We start from the raw sequence: 22461 nt of genomic DNA on the forward strand, positions 1-22461 counted from the left end.
ACCAATATCTCAGCAGAATATCTATGTCTCCACATCCTCTCTTCTATAAGGAGAATAGTTCTATGGCCACAAAGCAGAAATCCAATTAAAAACACCATGCACTAAGCAAGGTGAAAATCTGCGTAAGAGACTTTGCTCTCAAGCTCAGTGAATGAAAACTCAGAAAAATTGGTCCTTCTCCCTCAGCAAATGGGAGGTAGGCTGATTGTGTGTGTGGGTGGGTGTTCGTGTGTGTGTGTGTAAATCAAATACAATGACGTCTGGGATCTGTACAGATTTTTTTTAAGTTACTGTCATTTCATGAGGATGAGACACCCTTTAAAGTAATTTGAATCTAGTGTTCTGAGAGAGTCTCAGGATCTTTTGGTGGAGGAGGGGAAAGGAAAGGAGGAAAGAAGTAAATGAAGCAAAGGAGTAATAATACTGCAAGGGAAAGGCAAGACATTAATTTTGTTCCTACTTGCATCACAAACAAATTACGGACTGGCATTCCCCCGATGTCCTGTCGAGCACTGAGTTGCAGATGAAGAGGTGACAGCCCATTTCTCACTGAGCTTGTGACTGTAAGTGGCATCTTATAGAAACAAATCATTTATCCTGATCAAACACTCTAGCAGCAGGCCGTAATTCTCCTATTTTGAGAGACAAGAAAATAGGAGTTCAAAGAGGGTAGATAACTTGACAAAAGTCAGAGGACCAGTAAACAAGAGAGGATGAATTCAAACTCAGATCTGAATGCAGAGTCTGATCTTCCCACTCCCAGGACTGGAAAATCCTTAACACACAGACTCCCCAGCTTCCCTGCAGTGTTCCTGGCACCAAGCATTTCCCATGGCGATGGACTCCAGTTCTCACAGACACAGTGCTCTGTGCAGCCAATGAACTTGATCAGACCTTGATCATCTACCTGCCACGCCCACCAGGCTTCACCATAAAGGTAGGAAAGCTGGCTTTCAAGTGCATACAAAGCCACCCCTGGTCTAATGTGGGCTCTTCTGCGGCTTCTCCAGCCTAAATGCAGCCATAAAAGTGCTCAGAGTTTGTACATGAGCCACACTACCTCTCTCCATCTGTCTCCACACCTATACTTCTTAGCTATGACCATTTTGATAATATTGGAAACAAATTTTTAAAAACACAAAAGAAAGGATCCTCGAACAATTACTTAATACTTACAATTTTAAATGATTTGTTACAAAGTGAGTATTTACAAACCGAATCTGCCTTCCTAGGTGTCAGTTTAAACAGTTAAAAAATATAATAGCAAAAAATTCTCCCTTACAAAATTAACAAAAACATCAACAATAATCTGGAATAAACTCACAATTAATGCCCATGTTGCACATGGAGAAAACTTCAGGACTGTACTGAGGGGTAAATAAGAGGTGTGAATGTAGAGACATCAACATATTGCATGGAGGAAAACAGTTTTATAAATATGGAAGTTCTCCTAAAAATAATTCAAAACTTAATAAAAATCCCATGAATACTCTTATCTGATTTTTTTTTAACTTGAACAATATATTTTAGAATTCTTCAGGAATAATAAAGTCATAATAATAGCCAAGAAAGTTTGGGATGGAAGAAAAGAACAAAAAAAAAATCGCACTGTCAGATAATAATTAATTTTTACAATATGTAACATATAGCGCTGGAGTAAGGAAGTAAGATTGACAGAAATAAAGCATGAGCTCAAAAAGAGACTCTAGTGTACATAAGTATTTTATACATGTGGGATTTCAAATCAAAGAGCAAAGTATGAATTCAATAATTGTCCTGGGACAATCAGAGAATCACCTGGAAAGAACAAATTCTATTCCTGTCATAATGACCAAAAAAATAATTACAGATAGTGATGTAAATATTAAAATACTAATAACAGCAAATACAACTCTTTGCTCACATTAATTCAACTTCTCCTCACTATAACAAGTACTATTATCATCTCCATCTTAGACATTAAATAAACCTACATAAGAGATTTATACCATTATAAGAAAGTATTTCTAAGAATAATAACAAAGATAAAACACAAAAGGAAGACATTTACTATCTTAAGAATATTTTGAGCCACAACAAAATAAACCTACTGAACAAAATGAAACGAAAGAAATGACAAGGAAAAACTCTGTGATAGATGTTGATGAAGACAAGGGATTAATGTTCATAACATACAAAGAGCTGTCACAAAGCAAAAAGAAGCTTCCTCACTTAAATTTGTGCAAAGGACAAAATGGATCATTCACTTTTCAAAAGTCAGATGGCTAATCAGTGAAAAATGCTCAATACCTCACCGGTCATCAAATGCAAACTAAAACAATGAAAAAGCACTTTTGCTCATCTTATTGGTAAATATTTTTAAAAGATATTGTAGCTAGTGTCCATCTGTGGGAGAAAAAACTGTGAGCGACCTTTTTGGAGGATGACATGTCAATGGATATGTAAACTCTGAAAAACGTGTGTACACACTGATACAACCCCACTTCTAGGAATCGTTTCGTTTAGAAAAAAAATCAGTTCAAATAGATATACTGTTTACACTGGTGGGAAGAAAACCTGAAGTGAAATCATATCCAGCGATAGAGAATTGGTTACATAAGTAATTCTACATTTCTCATTCCACACTGGAGAAGGAATTTCTAGTCACTTGAAAGTAGCCTGTGATGAAAGTAAATGTCACATCCAGGGACTAAATTTCCAGAAGACTTAACTAAAGGCATGCTCATACAAGATCACAGGAATGTCTGTTAAAGAAAGATGCCAGTCAAACATCCTTTCTGACAGTGGAAAATGGAGAAAAGTTAAGTGTCCACCATCAAGACAATGATGCGGTAAATCACGGCGAGTTGTGGGCACTGAGGGGGCCGGCGTTTCCCCGTGGCCCAGGGCCTTGTCCACAGCACTCTCCCACCAATGGTGTCCTTACACAAGAGACCACACCTGCACATCAGGAGACCCCTCCAGTCTATCTGAAAGGACCGGGTGAGTCTGGAGTGGGAGGACGTCTATGATATACCCCTGAGTGAATAAAGCGAGCTGCAGAAAACATATAGTATGGCCTTATTTTTCAAAAAAGCATATATACACACATATACATAGATTTCTCATATGTATGTATGTATGTATGTATGTATCTATGTATGGGTATATATATATGTCATAGGCATAAAGGTCATGAAATATATACACCACATTGTCAACAGCTTTTACACTCAGGAAATAAGGGGAAGGGATGTAGGGGCCTTTCGGTACCACCACAGTTCTCTTTTCAGTATTTCAGTTAAGTACACTTGGAATTTAAAAGTTTATTTAAGTCCGAAGTAAAATGGACAATGCCTCCACAAGACATAATGCTATACTGGTCATTAAAAATCATGCCAGGGGAGATAGAATATTGTAGAAAAACATGTAATAAGCCGAATGGAAAATGGAGGTCTCCACACAGTAAACAGGCACAGAGTGCTCACTGGTTTTTATGACAGAGCTGATACACACTGATGAAAAGAACAGAAAGTAGATGTTAAAGTGTTCATTATTATTTCTGAGTAGTGGGACATGGATAGCCTCTTTTGTCCCTTTTTTCAGACTTATTATATTAAATATACATTATTTTTCATCTGAAAAAAGCATTTTTAGATGTGTAGTACCACACATTGCAGAATAATACACAAGTACTTACAGAAACAAATAACTAGGAGACACTGCAGCATCACCACACAATGTAGAACGGGCGATCCTGATTAAAACCACGCAGTTACATAAGGACCCACAAAGTGAGAGCACCTGCTGTAACAGGGCGTGGCCCCCTTCTATTTGTCACCTGTGTCTTCAGGGCTGAGGCAGTTCTGAGAATGGCCAGTGTCAGTGTTGGTGTCTGGATGGATGCCACTGGATATGAGGGCACCTGCAAGCCGAGAGGAATAACAGAAATCATCCTCTGCCTTTTCTGTCTTGTTTCTTTGTTACTTTAAAAGAGAGGCATAAATAAGATAAACTGTGTATCTTCCCTACTGAAATTTCAGTAATGAAACCGTTTTCAAAGTGTTCACAACTTATATTCTGCCTATAACCGTCTTTTCATCAAAGCTTCATATTTATTAAATGTTAATTAACTCAGTTAATTAACTCCCTGTTGAAACATTCTACTATAGAACATGAAATGCACTATGTGAAAGGACCACTCCTGCAGTGACTAGCTTGGCTGTCTTGACGGCAGTGCAGTCAGCCCCCAACATCCCGTGGCTCTGAGCTCCTGATGCTGCTAAGAGAGCACGCTGCCGCCTCAGATGGAGAGAAAGTGTGAAAGCATTTCCTGAAATCTACAGCACTGACAAAACATAACTGACAAATCCCAGGCTCCTTTGAAGCTGTCATTTTCAGTTTCTGGCCAACCCCAGTCAATGAGCAGAACCACCTCATTCCTGAGCAATGGCACTACTTGGTAAGGAGTTCTGGAGAAATTTCCAGGTATAGAATGTAACCAACTATACGTAGAACTCTGACAAAAGAAACAATGCAATACCCTGATTTTGGAAGACACTCAAAATATTCTCCTAAGCCTTTGTAGCTGGAAAGGTTGGGCTTCTCCTGAGCCACTTATTTATTTCACAGCCAATGAGCATCTCCCACAAACCCTGTTAACCTGTGTCTGCTGGGAGCCTCAGGCACACTCTTGCTGTCGATCTTATAAGTCAGAGGGCAGAGGTGTGTGTCTCACGGCTGCAACCCTCACACAGGCTCGCCTCCTAGCCTCACAGTTTCAACTTGGCCCCATTTTCTAACCTGTTTATTTGGTATCTGTTCTTCTGTAAGCTGCCTGAAATGCTTTTTGAAACAAGTCAGAAGAATGAGTGGGTAGATAAATGGACAGATGGGCAGGTGAGAGATGGGCAGACCGAAAGAGAGACTCCAAGGAAAGGGGAACAAATAAAATTTCCTGTGCAAAACCCTCTTGTAGTCAGGGAAGAAAACCACCACGGAGAAGAGTGAAGAGGCAGGTAGGTTTGGACTGTTTCCTGGATTCCATGAAAAGTCACACCAAGAGATGAGAGAGTATAACTATAAATAATAAAAGGAAAAAAGCACACATGCTTGAAAAACATATCTACAATATGTACTTTCTAAAGAATAGATTCAAATCAGCAGGGCCCAATACCACAATCCTTGGGTATTTACAGAAATGAGAATCCCATCTCCAAACCACAAGGCATCCCTTTGGAACACTGAGAGTCTACACGGGGCAGTCATAAAGCCATCACCGCAAAATTTATGCTATCCTGCACTTACGAGGAACGAGCAGTTGTGCACGCGTGACAGTTACACCCCACAGCACCTCTAAGGGGGAGGGAAGCCTAGCGAGCCCCATCTCTGCAGGACAGAAAACCAGTCCTGGAGAGCCTAAGCCAACCTACCAGTTCTCCATCTCACAGGACTGGTCACTCCAGAGCAGGACTCGAACTCGGACACACGTCTGTAAGCACGATATTATCATGCTTTGTGTGATTTTTGTGTGTATAATACATTTGTTTCTGGCATGAAAGGATATTTAATAAATAATTGATTGTCTTGTCTATCTCATTAGCTCACAATCAATCTTTATACTGTTGAATTGTACTCTTTTCCTCTGGAGAACAGAACGGAAAGAGCGGGGGTCAGAATGAGGTGGAGCTCCATTCTTTATCTGGTATCTCATCTCATCCAAGTCCCCAACCAGGGAGAAGGAGCCAATGTTCTCTTCATCTTTTAAAGAGATGGCTCCACTGATGATGACTTACTCAACCCAAAAACCAAGGCTGGGGGAAGGGCACATGCAGCAACCAGAGCATTATCAGATGTAGGAAAGTGAAAAGAGCTCACGGGAGGGCTCAGGGGGTCAGCCTGATTTAATTTCAATCGATAAAAAATACCACACTGTAAAAATACTAGCATGCAATAGATTTGTTCTTTCTTGAAAAGTTTCCAAAGCCCACATGTAACATTATCGTGAACCAGTGAAAGGAAGAGTCTACAGATAGGGAAAATCAATGCCACAGGCAGGCTGAAACCCAGGCTGGAGTTTAGGAAGAGAAAGGGCATAGTTAAGAATTGGGGAAAGGCTGGAGGAAAAAATCACAAGGACTCTCAAGCATCATCCTACAATCATATAATCATTCATTCAAAAGAGAGTTACTGAGGTCCTATTTTGTGCAAGGTTGTACACAAGGCAAAGCAAGAGCGCAGCGACCATGTTGCCAGCAACGGGAGGGGCTAAAATACACTTCTGATCCCGGTACCTTGCACACTTGTCCTCAGTATAAAGGCAAAGAAAAAAAGTAAAATAATATTCTGTAAACTCAAAGCATTGCTGAAAAAAAATTAAAGAAGACCTAAATACCTGGACAGACACGCCACGTACATTCCTGGATCAGAAGACAGTGCTCTTGGAATGGCAGTGCTCCCCAGAGTGATCCGTATATTCTACGTGGTCTCGATCACAATCCCAGCGGGCTCCTCTGCAAAAACTGATTAGCTGCTGTTATAATTCATATGGGAATTCGAGGGTCTCAGTAACCAAAACGATCTTGAAAAAGAAGAACAACATGAGAGGACTTGTAATTCTCAATTTGAAATTTTACAACTGTATTTCTAGGTGAGATTAGAGGCCATTTTTAAGTTATTACTGTGTTTATCCTTATTTTCTAAATTCTCTAGAGTGAATATAATTGTTATAATAAGGAAAATAAAAAGTAAGGTATCTTTAAAACATGCACACCGATTCATTCATTGGATAAAATGTATTTTAACTATAAAGAGGTAAACAAATATCTAGTGAAAAAGGACTACTTAAAAACAAGAGTGCATTTACATTTTTAAGAAATTGAAAACTGAAAAGCACAAACACATCAAGTTTCTAGGGAGACAAATACAACATATTAACACTTATTTTCAAAAATTCTAATTGAACAATGAAAACTCAAGAAATGGAAAATCGCGATTGACAGCCAAATGCCAACACATGGAGAGCAAAGGCCTAGAAATCACAGTTCCTTTAACTCTGCTACTACCTCAGTAGGGGAGGAAATTCCTCACTGAGGAGACAGTGGAATCCCATGCATAAGACAGGATACACAGTACAAACTGCGCTAGAATTGGGGGTGACTTTCTTAGAAGAATTCTAAAGTTAGAACGTTGCTGAAAAACTATAAATACACTGACAGACACATTAAAACACACAGTCATATATATTATATAGAAACATATGAAGTCTGCTCCCATGTTACATAGAAATACAAACATATTTGTTCATTTATGGGCACTGATTACTTTTTCCCAGGTAGAATATTTCAACTAATACAAATAATCAATAATACACCCCTCTTGTCAAATCTAGTTGATAAGTTACTCTGCTATGTAATCATAATATGCCTAAGATAGATCTAAAATAAGTGAAAAAGAACTTTGTATGGTTTCTTGAACTCTTCTCAACATTCCAAACTTAATTTTAAAATAGATCTGAGCAGTATTTCTATATTATCTTTTCCCTCGTGAAATGACCAATACAGTATGTTGTCAAAATTCTGTCCTTACAATGATTCACGAACACCGTATCCTCACAAAACTGCTGGACAGCAAGTCACTATCCAGACACTGTGACCAAACAAACGAAACACAAGGAAGACAGTGACCCTATTCTGGAGGGCTTACCGTCTGCGTCAACACCGGGGTTTTTATTTGATTGGTTTGATTGGGTAGCAAAATAAAATCAATCAATTATTTTCTTCTCTGAGCATTCTGTAAGTCATGACTCTTTTCAGTGTCATGAGCAGGAAAGACTTAAACATGACTTGATTAGGTCAAATAGCAACAATCATCACCAGAGAGTGTGTAATAAAGAAGTTAACTGATAGCAATTCTTCTGCCTACATGAGACCTAAAATAAACCTACACTGATATCCGAAAGGAAAATGAGGAGATGAGGTTCCCAATGAGAAAACAAACAAACAAGAAACCAAAACAGGAAAGACTTTTTCATTAACGATTCCAGGCAGTAGTGGAGCATGGTGGTGAAGAGCACAGATGCTTGGGGACAATCATGAGGCTCTGAACTCCCACAGCACTGGGTAGCTTTGACACTCATAAGTCAGTGAAATTTTCTGCATCTCAGCCTCCTATCCATAGACTGGGGATAACAACAGCACCCGTCTCCTAGGACGGTCCTAAAAATTAAGATATTTTATATGTAAATTTTAAATAAAATACCTCAGATTTTAAATATTGCCCCAAAAGCACAAGGAAAAAAGAAAACAGAGATAAATTTGAGTTCATCAAATTTAAAACTTTGCTTCAAAGGACACCATCCAGAAAGTGAAAAAAACAACACTCAGGAGAAAATATTTTCAAATAATTTATCTGATTAGGAATTTGTATCTCCAAATAAAAAAGAGCTCCTACAATTCAACAAAAAAGACAACTAAATTAAAAAATGAATAAAGGATCCGAAACGGTATTTTTCAAGGAAAATATACAAATGGCCAATAAGCACAATGAAATGATGTTCAAAATCATTAGCTGTAAGAGAAATCATGTCAAAACTACTAGGAGAAACCGCTTCACACTCACTACATTAGGTTATAATTAAAAAAAAATAACAAGAACTAATGAGGACACACAGGAATCAGAGATAGCAGCCCTTGCTGGTGAGATGTAATGCTGCGTGGCTACTTTGGAAAACAGCCTGGCAGGACCTCAGAGAGTTGAACTGTTGGTTTCTGAATGACCCAGCAATTCTGCTCTGTGGGCACACACGTAAGAGAACTGAAAACAAATGTCCACATAAAAACTCCTACAGGAATGTTCACGGTGATATTATTCATCACAGCCAAAAGGAAGAAACAACCAAAATGCCTATCACCTGATGAATGGGTAAACAGAGGGGCCCAGCCATACAGTGGAATATTATTCAGCAATAGCAAAGCATGGAGTACTGACCCAGGCAACAACATGGACAAACATTGAAAACGTTACTCAGTGTGAAAGAAGTCAGTCACAATAGACGGTTCCATTTACATGAATTGACTCGATTTACATGAAATGTCCAGCACAGGCAAATCCACAGAGAGAGAAGAGTGGCTCCCTGGGGCTGGGGGACGATGGGGAAGATGGGAATGAGTGCTTATGCATATGGGGTTTCCTGTTAGGAGGATGAAAATATTCTAAGATTGACTGGGATGCACAATTCTTGGCATAGAGTAAAAACCGGTGTAAATATTAATGGGTGAATTGTATTAAAACTGTTAAGAACAAAAGCACCTCGGGCCAGTACCTTCCCACAGTAGATGCAAATTGCTAACTTTTATTACAGGAAGAAGAAACTGCCCTCAGCATGAAAGCAGGAGATCAGCAAATGTGAGTTAACCGAAATTGGACAAGAGCAGTTCACTTGAAACAGTTGCTGAGTGTATGCGAAATATTCAGAATGAAGAAAATCAGTTTGACATCAAGATGAAGCATTCTGCTTCAAACGCAGATCAAGGATTCGGCAAGCCCACCTGCTAGAAATAACCAGAGAAGAAACCTGGTTCTTAAAACAAGCACCACATCCAACAAGGAAATGGTGGTGAGGAAAGCAGTCAGCCAAAAAACTGGAACAGTTTGCTACAAATAATTTCTCCACTGAAATTTCAAAATTAAATGAAAGTGATGCAATGCTGCGCTGCCCTCACGTGAATGGGCTTCCTCCGGTGCTCGACAGTTCTGTAACCCCGAATGAGAGACTCAGGAGAATCAGCATGGCTCCTGGGAGTCCCCAGGTGACTGCCCACCAGCACGCTGACCAACATCACATCTGCCAGGGTTGAATTGCAGAGAAGAGACCAACTTCTGAAAGGCACAGGAAATTTTGGCAAGGGAAAAAATGGCTGCATTCAGTCCTGGGACAGAGGCCCTGACAGCAGAGGCCAGAAGGCTGCAGGTGAACTGGAGGGGCCCTGGGGAAGGAAGGGACCAAAAGGGAGCAGATCTCAATTCTCTTCTCTCTCTCCCTTCGGTAGGAGAGATAAAGCCTGCATCATTCTCACCTGGAACTGTGGGTTATGGCTGGCAGAAGTCGTACCGACACGGAATGATTATTCAAGTCTCTGTGGGAAAAGTCCAGAAAAAGAGAAGGAGTAGGGAGCCAACTCCACGAGCCTCTCAAATGCTCCTATATTTACTGTGTATAACGAAAGGAAAAAGTCATTAACAGTTGTGTGATAGTAAGTAGGATCTTGAGGAAAGACGGGAGGAGACAGAGATTGTAGAATCCACAAAGAGTACAAAGGCTTAGTGTATCTTTAGGGAAGTCATGGGGTGAGGGGAATAAGATACATTCTTTAGATATGTGAATTACAAAGCAGACCACGAGACCAGCCAGGTCCTTGTTTTGGGGATAATAGAATATCTAAAAGCACACAAGCCCAGCTTTTATAGCTGAGGGCCTGGGTCCTTGCTTTGAAATGAGCAGAGTGCTATCTAAAGCATCAATTATGCAAGCAAAGCATTGTCTCTGCTTTTTAAGGCAAGGAGACAGGAGTGAGGATGCACAAGCTCCTGCTTGCAAAGCAGTTACTAAGCACACATTTTTCTTCTGAACATTGACAGGAGGCTGGGGTCTGTTACAATTTGTTAACCTAATCTTGGGCTCCCACATGTAACCATTATGGAACCATTATGGAGGACACCCTAGGATAACAAATCCTAGCCCTGGGTCTTTTCCTGCCACCTTCAGACACTCTAGTAGGATCTAGACAAATCCCTGACTAACGATCCCACAGAACCACCCAGACTCTTAACTCCTGGCGCTTGAAACTCAATTTTAGCTCTACACAACTTAACAAAGAAAAGTTTCAGAAATAGAAGATATTACATTCTTTTATATCTCATCATATGAACTAATTTTTCTGATTGCTCTAAGCTGCTTCTAATTGGCAAAGCACCTAATTCTGCAGGTGAATTCAGTACTTTCCATTGGGCATAACTTGCCAGTTTGAGCTCGCTGAATTCTATTGGTCAAATACTGATACACTTAATTGATTCCATTGTTCATCAGTTTGAGCCGGGACGAGAGGGAGTGTCACTCTGTTCCTCAGCCCACACTCAACTCTTTTCTCATCAGCAACTCAGGCCTCCTGAAAATAAAACAAAGAATTTGTTTTCCTTCTACGCTTTCCACAAACCCAACAGGAAACATCAGCCTGGAGAAAGAATTCAACAAAAATCTTCAAACAAAAATCTATAAAACCTGAAGCAACTCCATCTCCGAATCATGATACACAATGACATGAAAGTAAGTGTGTCAAGCACAAAGCATGCGTGAGCCTGACCACCTCATTTCTATTCTTCAAAGGAAGGAAGGTTTTCATATTTTTTATTATCACTCTTTCTCATTGCTTCTGATCAAGCCAAAAATTAGTTTATGAAATAATTAAGCACTACAATAACAGATTTTTGTTGTATCAATTATAGAAGGCATTCAGAGGGGATAGGAAAACCCACCTTTGTAAAAAATGTAAAATTTCTTCCCCTGTTAAAAACACGTATACAAAATGCAACAGAGAATTCAAATTCTTGCGGAGAGGAGCAAAAGCCACAGAATCAAAGCAAAGTCATTACTATGAGTCAATTCAAAATTCACTAGACAAGCATGCTCAAAGCATTCAAAGAATTTTAAAGGCACACTACAAACCATTCGCTTAATGATCTGCAGGCTAGAGGAAGAATTTCCCTCTTTAACAGACAACAGAAATCAAAAGGGTGCCCCTCCAAACAAAGACGAAAGATCAATCAGGTTTTTAACAGTTCTGATAAATCAGCATGTTCTAAAGAACAAAATTCAGAAATTTTAAACATTCATTCACACCACAATGAAACAAGCACTTAAAAAAAAAGAAAAAAACCCCAAAGAAACTAAGCACATTGATCATGCACTTGGATCAATGAGAACGTCTTTTAACCTTCGAAGAAAGAACAGGCTATAGCCTTTTACTTGAAAATTAACACTACTTTAAAGATAACTCCTAAAACGGATTTCATCATTCATGTTGCCTTGAAAACTCTGAGGCACTTGTATCTGATCAGAAAAGCAATTCTGAGTAATAGTATGTTACAATTCAGCGCCAGTTTCCTTTAGAAGAAAAAAGAAAGCTACTGTTCCTCAAATTCTGCACAGTGTGAAGTGCCTCCCGGCCTCTTTCTCCTCCCGTTTTCTAAGCTCATGCTCCCCAACCCTTCTGAAACAAGTATGACAACCTCTTATTTCCAATATGCCAAATAACAAAAGAATATCAATTTATTTGTGTAAATATATGCCTACATCTTGAACTGGAGGAGGAAGGTATCAGAGGGCTACATGGAACTTATTTCTACCTTCCTGAAATCACACACAAACACGTTCACACAGACACAAACACATACACACTGAATTACTGAGCACTTCACAAGCTTAGGAATTCCAACTTCTAGAAGATAACTTTGCAGTTAGTTTAAAATACAAAACTGTCAAGTTTTGAAAGACTTGATCATCTGCTAAATCATCCAAATATCAACGAGACCCAATTTGCCTTCTCTGTAGAATGTAATTTCCCATGATGTCAAAGCAGACCCTAAGAAGTACTGGATCCAAGACTCGTGTTTATGACTAGCTATTATCGTTTTTAAACAAGTAAACAGTTTCAGAAATGTATGTCCCAACATTTATTCTTATTGAAATAGCATATGTATTCAATTGTCTATACAGAAAATAGGTCCCATGATGGTGTTTAAGAGCTATTTTGTGTATTGCAATATTTATTTTTAAGTGAAGACAAGGAGGGTGGGTATTACTCAGGTGTAGAGCACTTGCTTACCATGCACAATGTGCTGGCTTCAATCCCCAGTAATCCCCCCCCCAAAAAGTGCTTATTTAAAAATAAGAAAAAAGTTATAAAAAAAGCAGACTAAAAACCACTGCAATGTAGAAGCCAGAACTATAAAAAAAACATGTGTTTCTATCAAATACTGACTATATGTCAAACATAGGGACAACCACAAATCACCCCTGACAACCATCACGTGTGGTTCTCAGCAACCCTTCTAAGTAGACACGGATGAGAATCCCAGCACTGCGGATGAGGAGACGGAGCTCGGAGGAGCCGGGGACGCTGGCCGTCCTGCTCCCCGTGACACCACGTCAGCCCAGGACAAGTGCTGACAGAGCTGCAGTGAGGGGACATGCAGCTGCGTGGAAACTTCGGGAGCTGGGAGTCCCAGAAAACACGGAAAATTGTTCAGTGAAAAACCAGCTCAAATATATTACACTGTGTCACATTCTTTAAACAGGGAACATGACTGAGACCTTTTTGATGCCTCCGTGTCCTTTATGCCATCATCAGTTATTTGCCCTCACAGCATGACCAGTGATGATCTGGACCCCTTATGAAGTGCACTCAGATGGCAGAGCTTTTAAAGCTGTTTTATGAAGTTTGTAAGACTCTGTCTATGCCTCACACAGGCGGTCATCCATCACTTCTCACCGGTGTGGACGTACCACCTGAAATCACTCCTTTCTCCTTTTTAAAATCCCTTCATCTAATCCAGACTTTTCAACAGCAAAGAATCAGCTCAACCACAGACAGTGAACAGCTTTTCACCAAATGGACTCGAACAGCACATCGGACTACCTGGAAGCACTTTTCTTTTATTAAACCCACTTCCGGGTACTTCATCATTTTCTGATTGGTGGACTTGGCCGCTGACTGGCCTACTCAGAGAGCTCCCAGCCTCACATCCGGGGATGGGAGAGGGCCCTGCTCTTGGGAGAAATCAGTGAGGAAGGCGGACATCCTCCAGTCAGGACTGCACGTGTAGAAGTTCCACAAAGTGCTCAGAAATTATACCATCAGCACACCTGGGCTCCCATGGCCTGGTTTCTCATTAACCAAACTCACGAGACACTGATGCAAGAAAACCAGAAACTTAACTTATTAATGTAACAGAATATGTGAAACTATGAACCAGACTGAAATATCATAGTTCAACCATGAGTACAATTTCTCCTCCACGGCCTAATCCCGGGCAGGCAGTAACATGGCAACCATGGAAAGAAGCAGAGCAGGAAGGGTTTCTAGATTAACTCAATGGACTAAATTTTTGTTATACCAACAGATCTACTGCCTGGAAAACAATTAACGCTAATCACGGTGCACTCTTCGTGGACAGTGGCTGAGACACGACTGTGAGCACCTGTGTAACTCTCCTTTCCCTGTCCTTATTGGGCAAACTGATGCACAGTGGTACAGAGATCCAGGGATGCAGATACCTCTAAACACCCAAAGCCCATCCCTGGGAGCCTCAAAACCAGACAGCCAGGGTTTAAATACCAGCTCTGCCACTTACTAGCTCTGTGACCTTGGCCAACTTACCCTCTGTGTGCCTCAGATTCCACACTGTAAAACTGGGATAAAAATCAAACATTCCTTACTCGATTGTTGAGAAGATTGAATGATTCATTTCTGTAAAATTCTCAGAAAAGAATGTAGCACATTATTGGTGCTCAACAAATGTCAACTTAATATTAAAGTGATTTACAAGTCTCTTTCTAATCATCTTCTGTGTTTCCTGGCTAGACTAAGTCCCAAAGAAAATCCTTATTTCTCCTTTTATAAACTCTTCGGGAGCACCCTTCTGTTCCATACCACCACCTGTTTAAACTGAGGAGGGGATGCCTCCTCCCCACTCCTCTTGGCCACGGAGAGTGCTTCTACACACCACAGACCCATGGCCCACAGCTAGCCTTTATCACACTAACAGAGTGAGGTGTGAGTCCGGAGAGACAAGCAGGGTATGTGAAAACGTTCCTTTCCTTCCAGTGCTGGCCACACTTGGGAAGCACCCGGGATGCTCAGCTCCATGGCAGGACAGCCCTGTGCATGATGGGGCAGGTCCTCTCAAGGGAAGGCTCGCTGTGGCCCAGAGTTACCTGGGACAGGGTGAGTCTCTACTTCTGGGACACAGTATAATGACACGCATTTTCCCACAGCCCTGAAGTTCATGGAGAACGTGGCTTCATCAGTAAAAATGAAGACATATATCGCCTGCTTACTCTTTTCTGTCATCTCTCAGTTGGCTGCTGGAGACAACATGTGTATAAATATTGGATCCCATTAAGCCCCAACATATTTGAAGTAACAAAAAATTCTGTGGCTTAACGTTGGTTCAGGGCGACTGTGTAACAGTTCTGACTTTGCTGATGCTAAATTATGAGTATAGGAACAATCGAACCTCCTCAAATATCTTTCATCATAAAACCAGCTTTCCTTATTTTCCTGTTTGTTTGTAATTACCAAAGACTATCAAATGATGGCTTCTCACAAAACAGTAGCTAAAGTTTATGAGCCCTCTTGACATACCCACTGTGGTAAACACTTTACATAATTTCTAATTCTCACAATTCTACAAAGCAGATATGAGCATCCCCATCTCACAGACGAGGGAAATCTCAGAACGAACTGACTTAGGCTCACGTGGCTCAGTGGCAGCGTGTGCACGCAAACCCAAGTCAAAAAACTACACCCCTTCCTATATGTACCAAATCTCCTACCACTAATTAACACACAGCGGCGGGGTCAATACTCAGGGAACCCAGTACACTTTTCAGCTTTAAGGTGCTCCAGAGGCCGCTTCTAGCTGTTTTATAAATTCCCGTCTCACTGGTTTCTAGCACTGGAAGAAAAGTCCGATTTTGCCATTGTTTGCACAGCAAGTCTGAGATGTTCACAGCGAGATGACAGAATAAAACTAAGTTATAAGCAGAACAATTTTTACAGGTAGACAGACATAATGTATACTGTGCTATTCTGAAGCATTAAGCAAAGAAATCAAAATAAAAGAACGTTGTTTAAGCTTTCTTTAACAAATAGGAAAATTAAGAAGGTAAGAAAGGGCAACAGCGCCACCTATGGCTAAAAAGACCTTCCAGGTTGCCGGGAAACATGCAACACAAAATTGCCTGTAGGATCAGAAACGAGAATCAGATAACTAAAAGCTCCTGTAGCACATACTGCACTTTGTTTCAGGGTAAGGGAGGGGTATTCAATATTTAATCTGATATTGCTAATACTCCTGAATATAAACAAAAGACATAGGCTTATGGAAACTCATCTTAGAGGAGGAAAGAAACCAGTCCAGCCTCTTCAGTTTACAGGAGGGGAGACTGAGACCTGGGATATGTCCTCCTGGCAATCGGCAGCAAAGCTCTCCTAGGCCTCATGTCTTGCACTGTAGCAAAAACCAACAGATCTTTACTAGGCCTATATTCATAAAAGTAACGTCTGTATTTTTCCAAAAGTAGGTAATCTAAGTATCTTGCAAAATACTTCTCAAAGAGCCAGGAAATCGTAAAAGTTTGTTGAAATACAAAAACATATATTTACATATTAAAACAGCATGAGATTTATTCTATTAAAAAAGTTACATGTCAAATCAATGTTTTGATATTTTAAACCTGTTAAAAGTGCAAGAAAAAAAATCAAAATTTCCTTTAATCACAAAAGAGAGAAGATTATTCCCTGAAAATGATAAATGTGGATTTTTTTAAACTTAATGGATCTGGTCAGAATCCACGAATTTAATTGTCTGAGTGGATGTTACACGGTAACATGAATTCTCAGTTGTAACAATACACATTCTGTGTAAATAATCTTCAAGGTCGTCTGCTTAAGGCAATTTAACTAATCCCTGTCTCAATAGAATGATACAGATTTCATTAAAACTTCATAGTGCACTAAAAAAAATAAATGAATCCTTGTTACTTTAAGCCATATTCATATATATCATATATATACATATTGAATATGCATCAGAAATAAGCCACCCCCTTTAGTATTCAGAGTTGATCCTTCTAAAATACCTGTCATTGTGACAGCACATTTTTATTAAGCACCTTTTGGGTGCTTTGTATACAAGGCGTCTAACTCTCACAGACAAGGAAAACGATATTACTCAAATTTCACAAATGAGGAAATGTACTTAAGCCATAAAAACAACTTACCTATTCATCATCAGGAAAGAAAGAGTAATGATTTTACTTACAATATTCACTGACAATCTTTTCTTCCATACTAAGGCTACATAAAAACAATTCAGTCTTTCTAAGTATTTCTGTCAATAAGGGCCACTAGAGAAAAGCAAGTAACATCACTAGCAATGGTTGGACTTTCAAAGCCCACTTCTCTTTTGCACTATAATCATTTTTAATGTTTTGTTTTTAGTGCTCACAGAGCATTAAATTAAAAAAAAATAACTTTTTAAGTCATTACATGAGAATAAAACTTTTGTAAAAATGTACAATATTAATTTATGCCACTCTGTCTCACATTCTCACTGGTGTCTCTCCTTTGAAGTCCTCATTAGGCTGAGATCACTAAAATTGGCCATTTATGGAGTCACAGGAGTTCGGGAATCCACTCAACGGGAGGCTGATTAGAGGAGCAATTAAAAGTGCATTCTGTGCAGCCAGGGTTCCAGCACTGAGCAAGCCACTGCCAGCTGTGTGTAATTTGGGACAAGGTGCTCCATCTCTCAATCCCTCAGCTGCAAAAAAGGAGACACTGATACCTACCCTCAAACACCTGCTATGAAGTGAAACATGAGGAAAGCATTTTAGCCTTAGGCAGGTGTCCATTCAGAGCGAGTTTGGTCATTATGATGATGAGGATGGGTGTTAATAAATTAAGCTAGACCAGAAAGTAGAAATCAATATAAAGGAGAAACATTTAAATCAATGAGCATTTTCTTTTGGATGGATTGCAGAATATTCTATTCATTTTTTTAATAAACCAAGATTTGTCCATTAATAATAAATTTACAGGTTCATGGACAAGTCTCCAGAAAAAGTATTAGAGGCCTCTAACTTCTGAATACTAAGAAAGTAAAGTTTAAAAAGAATTCTGGGGGAGATTATACCTCATTTGGGAGAGTATGTGCTTAGCATGTATGCGGCCCTCAGTTCAGTCCCCAGTAACTCCATTTAAAAACTTTTTTTAAGAAATGGAGAATTAAAGCAAACAGATGGAGGAATACAGAATTTTATTAGAGACTCAACTCAGACTTCTGATGGGGAATAAAACATCCATTTCTCAGAGGAAATCTTGAAAATTATGTAAACTGGATCTGAGATGTCTAGTCTTTTAACATTATTAAAGAATTCATATTACCAAGTCTTAAAACTACCTGATAACCCACAGTGGTGATAGTGATCATAACAGCTGCCAAGACGGATCGAGCTCTGTCTAGGAATGCTCTGTTCTGACATCTCTGCTCCTGAGGCCTCACCAGGCTGAGAGCACTAACTTAGGACATCCATGAGCATCTCGTGTAAGTCCTCAATTTGTGCTTCTCACTCCCCCCTCACCAGGCCCTCTGAGGGAAGCACTGTTATCATCTTCCCCACCCGCAGTTAAGGCCACTAAGGCACAGAGACTAAACCCGATCCAGGTCACACTGGCATTAAAGGACGTGTGTATTTCTGCTGTTTTACTTTTTACAAAGGAATCTGAGATATCAATTCAAGGGAGACTGTTAAATAATAAAGTCTGTCTGGTCTCCACCTCAAAGAGCACATAATATAGATTCCTGATGTAGGATGAGGCTGCCGCCACAAACTGACTCAGCTTGAAGTTAATATCCAAGATGAAGCAGCGAATACACGTAAATATTCACGATTGTCAACTCTACTCACGGGTCTGGGCCCTTCACTGCCTGAACGGCGGTGAAATCCCCACCCCTGTCAGGGAGGGAAGAGCGGCTCTTCCAGGTCGCACCCAGGATTCACGGGCTGTTTCCCCTCTCAGACTGTCGTCAACGATTAAAAAGCTCTGAAGATTTTTACACCATGCAAAACTGAAAGACATTTCTGCAGATGGAGCACTTTCTCAGGCTTAAACAATTTTTGCCTACACTCAGCAAGGGGGAGAAAAAAACATGACTCTGCAAAGTCTCTGAGCCTCACCACTCACAGGAGTAGAACCGCCTCAGCACAAGATGACAGTTCACATTGCAGGGTGAGAACAAAAAGCCGCCCCAACCACAGGCACTCCCAGAGACAGCGCTCAGCAGTCTTCTGCACACTCACGGTTGTGCAGCCCTCACCACCATCTATTTCCAGAACACTCCATCATCCCAGATGAAACCCCCTGTCACTATCAGTCATTCCCTAATTCCCCTCCACCCAGCCCCTTGCAACCATCACCTGCTCTCTCCCTCTGCATTTGCCTATTCTGCGCATTTCAGATTAATGAATTCAACAATATGTGGCCGTTTATGTCTGGTTCCTTTCACTTAACGTGCTATTATCAAGGCTTTTCCATGTTGAAGTGGTATCAGCATCTCTCTCTTTTTTTTTTGAAAACGTTAGTTTATTAAAAGGTGGTAAGTACTATCAAAAAGAGTAGAGTGGAGCATAAGGGGTGGTGATTCAAAGGGAAAAGGGTGGGTTGAGCAGTCAGGGTGGACTTCCCAGAACAGGTGGCCTTTTTCATCTTCCCCGTTATTTTTTTTTCCTTTTTATTCACCCTTACGTATAAATAATGTTCCACTACACGGAGATACTACATTCAGTTCATCCATTCAGCAGCTATGTATGGACGACATCCAGAAGAATGAGTGTAAGAGGTGACTAGCAGGGATGGCATTTAAGCAAAGGGCAAGATGTGCTTTAAAAAAAAAAAGCCAACAAACAGAGGCACAAGGAAATTCAGTCCGTTTCTGAGCAAAGTGCATGCTTGCTTCGGCAGGACTACCGTGCAGGGCTGGGGAGGATATTGGCAGGAATCACGGGGAGGGAGTCACCTAAGAAGACTCCCCACCGAAATCAGCTCAGCCCATTCTCCTCCCTCATGTTTCTATGCTTCTCTTATTTCATGTAATAGCACTTTAACTACACATCTGATCATGTGCATCAGACCAACTTACCTTGAATCCACAGAAAATAATTCACTGACCGGAGCAGATCCACGACAAAACTGTGATGGACCAGGGAGTACTGCAGCATCCCAGCCTGCAGGCACAAACCGCACATGTGCCTTGGTGATGTCCAGAAAGTAAAATGCACGGAAATATCTCACTGCTGGTGCACAACATCTGCCCCCAAATTGCCCCAAAATCATGCTGGTAAAGCACTACTCAACCCTCTCACTACAAAAAAAAAAAAAAAAAAAAAAAGCTAAGAAGGCAAATTTAGGCTCTGCCATTGAAAACCAGCAACCATCAATGCCAGTATCTGAGCTGGAATGCTCCTGACTTCAAAAACCACTGCGGACTTATTTTTCAAACGGGAAAGCATATATGTATTCCACGTAGATGATATTACAGTAGGATTTTTATTTTCGAAACTTCGAGTTGAAAATTAGCACAAGAAAGATTATGTTTCAGCTTTTAAAAAACTCAATTATCTTCCACTTTCTTAATTTTGAACCTATTATTATTTTATAAATGGAGCAATGCTTCATATTATAAACCAAGTGTTTGGCTTCTGCAAAAAAAACCTTTATGACCTCACTATTTCAGAGCAAACTTTAATGATGTTTTTAGAGGTGGGGCCTGGGGCGCTCACTAACAGCCCTTTAAATACTGACAAGGATGTGCTATTAAGTAATGCAAAGGTACTAAGTCCACATTAACTAGGAAACCAAAGAAACTACACCAAAGCCTTACTTTATCATTTTTAAATATTCCTATTGTTTGAATATTAAAGTTTTTAAAAGATATGATTTTTTTGAGAAAGACAACAGCTGTATTAAATTTCCTCTCACCAAGAAAGCAATCTTTATCAAGAGTAAAAACCCCTATGGAAATTCAAAAGACAGGACGTTTCTAGCTAAGTGAACATGCAGATCTGAACACAAACATAAATCCTAACAGATCTCACTCGAACCAGCTCAACAAAGTCCTGGGCTACCCTGGAACTTAGCTCTTCTCTTCCAAATGTTGGCTGAGCTAACATCATCACACAAGGCAGGGAAGAAGAGAAGAGGAAAGTCCACCTGGCGGCCTCCATCTGTTTTCTTCAAGCCAAAAGGCGCCGCAAGGGCGGCCCAGCTAACAAGCCCTCCCTATAAGGAAATCCGGCATCCACACTGCCCCTGCCGTCCCCAAGCAGCCCCGATGACCCTCTCCCACTTGTGGCCTCCCAGCCTGTGAATAGTCTTCTAATATCACTCCCCAGTTGGTGGCACCCTCCCCCTCTTCCCCGCTACACACAAACACACACACACACACAGACACACACACACACACACACAAACGCGCGGAGCCAAGGCAGCCTTCCCAAAGCATAAATTTGATTACATCACCCCACTTCAAACCCTTCAGAGGCTCCCTGGTAGAGTTCTAGCCCCACCCCCGACCCTGCTCGCCCATCCTCACCTCAGTACCCAGGTCCCCAGTGACCTCAGTGGCCCCCTGACCTGCTCCTACTTCCCACTTGCCTCCCGGGTCATTTTGACTGTTTCTCAAGGAAGCCTTCCCTCCCTCCAACCTCCGCAATTTGTTCCTCTGTTCCTAGAACATTCTAGGCTAAGTCAACTTCTGACACTGCTAAGCTCCCAAGGAGCATTTTGCTCAATAATGTGGGTCCAAACTCTCTCCCCTAGACACTCAGAAGTGTGTGTGTTATGAATAAATGAATGATGGGGTGGGTCTCAAAGGGACAGCCAGACCTGCTCTCGCCCGTCCCGACCTTTCTTACTGTAGAATATCAGAAGCAAAACCAGAAGTACCTTTCCTGAGGGTCACATCCTGCTGACACCCTTCACTGCCTCCTGTATCAGTTCTAGTAAAACCCAAGCTCTTCGAAAGCCCTCCACCCCAGGCCCTCTCCAGTGTCCTCCCCAGCAGGGGCACCCACAACCCTGGACCACACATGGCACTCTCCCCGATTCCCCACTGCACAAGCCTCCAGGCCTCTACCCGGGCTGCTCTGCCACATGAGCCACAGTCTTCATGCTTTCTACTGGCTGACCCTTACTCTGTCTTCACAACTGAATGTAGAGCCCATTTCTTCCAGGAAGTCCTCTCTGATGATATCCTTTAAGTCTTGGCAGGTCTCCCTCTGTAGCAGCACTGCATGGTGACCAACTGGGTGTTTGCTTGCTCCTTTGGAACCACGACCTATTGGGGGCCACGTGGGAAGGAGTGAGAGATTACAAGAGGGGTGGGAGAAGCAAAAAGCAAAAATCACAGCTGAAGTCCCAAATTCAAGGATTCTTTCTCAGAAAAAGAATAAAATATTTCACACGAGTGCAATTTGGTTACTATTTTTGTGGCTTGCGGAAAGCAAGGGCTTGGTGTTCTAGTCCAAAACCCGGGTTACATGCAAAGAAATGTATATATTCATATCCAAAGGAAACCAGAGCTGCTCAACAACAGTTTGCAGTCAGAATTGAAAGGAATTTTGATAAAGGCAATGTCTCT

General features: G+C 40.9%; 1 long non-coding RNA gene across 3 annotated transcripts in view; it reads right to left on the reverse strand.

Annotated features, from left to right (window-relative positions):
* The window catches only part of LOC141574274 (uncharacterized), an 88294-nt gene that overhangs the window by 23552 nt on the left and 42281 nt on the right, over positions 1 to 22461 (reverse strand). For 2 of the 3 annotated variants that reach the window (XR_012501188.1, XR_012501189.1), the window contains 2 exons: positions 6374 to 6559; positions 3680 to 3904 (listed from right to left, as the gene is read on the reverse strand). This is a non-coding gene — a long non-coding RNA (uncharacterized LOC141574274). Of the gene's footprint in view, positions 1 to 3679; positions 3905 to 6373; positions 6560 to 10055; positions 10190 to 10952; positions 11386 to 22461 lie in introns of those variants that run through there. The other variant, XR_012501187.1, reaches the window with a different exon arrangement.

Source organism: Camelus bactrianus, chromosome 20, assembly GCF_048773025.1.
Source record: "Camelus bactrianus isolate YW-2024 breed Bactrian camel chromosome 20, ASM4877302v1, whole genome shotgun sequence".
Lineage (NCBI taxonomy): Eukaryota > Metazoa > Chordata > Mammalia > Artiodactyla > Camelidae > Camelus > Camelus bactrianus.